The following is a 4,878-nucleotide window of genomic DNA, read 5'->3' as shown; positions in this document are numbered from 1 at the left end:
TTTTTGAAAGAAGTCAGAGTTATACTAACTAAGAATGCATTTATTTGATGAAAAATACAGTAAAAACAGTAATATTATGGAAAATTATTACAATTCAAAGGAACTTTCTATTTTAATGTTTTTTTTAAAGCAGACATTACTCCAGTCTTCAGTGTCACATGATGCAAAACATTTCTTTTTAACATTTTATCAATGTTGAAAACTGTTGTGCTTAAATTTGTGACCTTTTTTTCAGGATTCTTTAATGAATAGAAAGTTTAAAGGAACAACATTTATTTGAAGTCTTTAGTAACATTATATGTTTTTACTCTGACTTTTGATCAGTTTAATGCACCCTTGCTGAATAAAAGTTTTCATTTCTTTCAAAAAAAATCTTACTGACCACAAACCTTTGAATGTTTTTTTTTTTCATTTATTTATTTAAATCTAATCTATTGTAAAATATATTTATAATAAAGGATATTTCAACTTTATATAGACTTATATTGACTTTATATACATTTTATATTCATCATTTATATATGTAAACTACAAAAAAAAAAATGGGCCAAGCCAAATACTGTAGATAAAGTAATTTAGTGCTGGACAGCTTTTCCCTTTGTTTTCTTTAAATGTTTAAGCTGTGTGGGTAAACCTGCACACTAATTTTTACAGGAAGATGAGTCAGTGTTGTTCCACTCAATATTGATGGCTTCAGACTGTTCACGAGTAGCTGAAAAATATTCTCTCAGTTAGTTGGGGTTTAATGAGAGACCAAAAATTCTTTATGGGGTTCAAATCTGGACTCTGACCAGGCCAAAACATGAGCCTGATGGACTTGTTCTCAAGCCACTTCTTGGTTGTCTTTGCAGTGTAGGCAGGAGCATTTTTTCTTGTTGAAAAATAACATCTGATCATTCCTCTTTAGACTAGTTTTCAATTGTGGGAAGCACATTCTTCAGTATTCTTTCATACTCCAAAGCATTACTTGACTTTTCACAGTGAAGCAGCTCACGAGTACCAGCAGCTGAAAAGGCTCCCCACATCATACCACATCTTCCTCCATGCTTCACTGTGGTAGAAATGCATTCATCTTTGTTCTGTCTTTGATGCTTTTCTGAGACCGCAATGGCTTTTTAAGGAATGCATGTGCCAAATTCTTGCAAGTAATTTGTGGTTAAGTCCATTTGAAGCTTAGAGTTTAGCCATTTTCCGGTTTGGCCCATTTTTTTTGGCCCAGAAGTGCACACCTGTAGTTATTCTGCTAGCTTAAGTTGTCTGCAATTAATAAAAAATATTTAATTTATTTCCCACTATAGGGGAGGAGCGCTGTGTCGTATCTGGAAAGCCATTCAGAGACACCGTAATAAAGCGCTTAAAATGACGAGGGAAATTCAGAAGGATGAAAGCAGCGAGAGGTTGCTGTTGACTGACACCTGAGCCAGCATTATAATACATTCACACAAACATCCCTATAATGAGAGACCCTTACTGGCCCAAACCTTGTAATTATGTCATGCTCTGCCCCAGTTGGACAGCTATGACCTAATGTTTTTGTGCTATTTTTAGTATAGGTTTTCAGCCTCTCCATCTCATTTCCATTCGATTTCAATAGGAAAAGCAATGAGGATGTAAACGGCTCTATCTAGGAAAGACTGCACTTTCCGATTTTTTACACTGCCAGGACAAGAGGGGTCATGTGACCCTCTCCAAGTGACTTGGGAATGGGCCTAGGACGGCAGAGCAAAACAGTGTTACCTACTTAACGTAGGACTTCAGATCATGCCATTTTAAATGAGAGAAAATCTATGTTTATATTTGTTTTAGCTTAACAAGTCTGGAAAATGTATTATTCAAAAATAAAACATTATGTATGTATTTTTTTTTTTTTTGAGGAACTGTCTGTACAAAATGACCACACACCTCTCGGACCAGGGCTAAAGAGCCTCTTTTAGATGTATTTTGATAAGTTTGGATGTAATTACCCCAGTATGTAGATAAATAAACATGAACTAGTCATAACATTCAGTTGCAACTTGAGTAGCTATGGCACTCAATAGTTGCTTGTACTTCAAGTGTTGCTCGACTGTCTTTTTTTTTTTTTTAATGTGCAAGACCAGGCTTGCTGAAGGCATACCAAGTGGTTTTCTTAAACCGCCAACCACGTTCCACAAACATATATCCTCTTTCTTAAGAATGAAGTGGCCTGTTGTGTCAGTAGCAGTTCAAATTCAGGTTCATTCAGCCATTCTATAGTCTGAATGGATCAAAGCACCAAAAGTGCTTATCCAGGATTTACAGATTCTTATATATGATTTGTTTGTTCATTTTTTTTTTTTACTTTTCATCTGCCGTGTTTGAATGTTGACTTGTACACGTCGAACTATTGTGGGAACGGTAGCACTTTGAGCACCAGTGTTCCGTCTAAGCTATTTAATTGATTTCTCTGCTGTGTGCACCGAAAGTGATGTGACGATGAACGATACTTTTCTCTGACTTTTGACTTAAATGATTTGTGGACTGGATTTTCAGGCTGTGTCGGAGACAACTTGTTTCTCTGAATTGCAGAACACTTCAGGTGAATAAAGTTCAGACGAGCAAAAGGCTTACACTCCTGAGCTACTGTAATGGCTGAAACAAATTGTTTTCCCATTAAATGTCACATGGCAGTTATTAGCTAAAGCAAGTCATTTGACTGCCTTCAAATATTTGGCATAGTTTAAGCTGTGGAAAATGTTGCAATCGCTGGGAACATCGTCAAAAGGAAAAGACGTACATTTAAAAACAATAAATGTTAAGTTATTTAAAAAGACGTAAGAATGAAATGGAAATGAAATATTTTAAAAGGACCTATATTGTTACTGTAACATTTCCTGTTCTGTATCATGTAAAGGAAAGTGTTTTCTGTAAATTTTCAAATGTGTCCCTGTGTTATTGTTTTTTTTTTTGGTGATTGAGCTTATTGTTTTAGATTCAATGTTATTTTTATGCTTTCTGACAGTGTGATATGATTTTACCTAAAGGTCACACCTGCACATTTTCGCAAATATAATTAACCTCAACTGCTCTCTGGAAACACGTCATGTTTTGGAAAATGATTTTTTTTTTAATGATCTGCATTTTAATCCTCACACATAATTTCACACGTCCATTTTGCATAATTAGCCTCAACTGCTCTCTGGAAACACGTCATGTTTTGGAAAGTTTTTCAATCAAAATGAATCGATCATGAGTCTATCTGCTTCACTCATCCGGTCACAGTGGTTCTTGATTTAGCAGGCAGCTTGCTGTGGTGGAGAGGAAGTTTTTAAGTAAAACATGACACGCATTTCCGCCTGGGCCTCACACAATGCTATCACATGACATGGAAAAAAGTGCATGTGGCAGGTAATATATTTCTATGTTGTTTGGCTTTTTTGAACTTAAGAAATAGTCTGTTGTTTCGTTCTCACTGAATTGTTGCGAGCATTAGCCTAAATTGAATGTTTGCATATGAAACAACATTTAAATGAAAGTGACCAATGCGTAATTTCTTTACGTCGAATCTAATTTAGAAATTAAATCCCCTTGTTTTTGTGCATGTTGTCATATTTGATGCTCAGCTATCCAAATGAAGTGGTTATTGCGGACAGTTTTTAGGGAAGTTAGGAGGGAATTTTACTCACTCTCAGAACAGAGGATTTCATTATAAGTGACGGCCATAGTAGCAATCGTTCATAGCTGCAACAAGGGAATAATCTCACAATTTGAATTATGCACAGATACTACAGTGCCAGTATAAGCGTGGAATTTCATGTGTTAAAAATATATGAGATCAGTATGAAAACATCAGGGTTATTGGACAGGAGTCATGCAAGTCCTTTCATGTAAGAATTTACACAAACACCCAAATATGTGGGCTGTTGTGTTCAAAATGACTGTAGCTGGAACTCTCATCTTGTATGTATTATGACTAAAACGCATACAGTGCTGTTACAAAAGATTTCTATTTTGAATAAATACTGTTCTTTTTTAACTTTTTATTCATCAAAGAATCCTGAAAAAAAGTATCACAGGTTCCAAAAAAAAAAAAGCAGCAAAACTGTTTGCAATATTTATATTAAGTCAGCATATTAGAATGATTTCTGAAGGATCATGTGACACAGAAGACTGGAGTAATGACTGATGAAAATTCAGCTTTGCATCACAGGAATAAATTATAGGATAAGGATGCAAGCAAATTGTTGATCAGATTCTGTCTGAAGCTCTGGTTACCTCTAAATATCATTTATTCTTAAGTTGAAATTAAAGTTCAAGGAGGGAAGGGCATCTGCGCAAGTGATCTGTGTGACTCGAACCATTTTATGAGACGTTATCAAATGAGTTAGCCATGTTGCAAAAATGTGTGGCATTCAAACAACTGTCATGGAAATAAACTTGGTATTCAAGTTATTTCCTCAAAGATAAACACTAATCATGCAAGAAGTGTGCTGCAAAATGCCTTCTTCACAGTGTTGCTGTGTACTTGTCTGTTTAAAAGAACCAATTTTGTCTTGGTGTGAAGAACATTTTAGTAATCTGAAGAACCTTTTTCTGCTATAAAGAACCTTTAGTGCAAAGGGCATTTTAAGATTTTAGAAGGTTATTCAAGTACTCACGTGGTTAGGCGAACATCGAGATAAATATCATATTAATAAGTACATATAAATATTTATAAATCGCATTTATTCATTTTTAGTGTTCAGTTGATTGCATGAATCATGCAGTTTGCACTTTATTTTTAAATGGCTAAAATACATTTAATGGCAATAAATATGTATTATATATTTAGCATAATACATTTAAAAATGTATTAAAATGAATGCAGGTTATATAAATATATACCATATAAATATAATATAAACAAATATAAATATAGGA

The sequence above is a fragment of the Sinocyclocheilus rhinocerous genome, unplaced genomic scaffold (assembly GCF_001515625.1).
Source record: "Sinocyclocheilus rhinocerous isolate Xijiao unplaced genomic scaffold, SAMN03320098_v1.1 scaffold90, whole genome shotgun sequence".
NCBI classification, from domain to species: domain Eukaryota; kingdom Metazoa; phylum Chordata; class Actinopteri; order Cypriniformes; family Cyprinidae; genus Sinocyclocheilus; species Sinocyclocheilus rhinocerous.
This window is presented reverse-complemented; position numbering follows the sequence as displayed.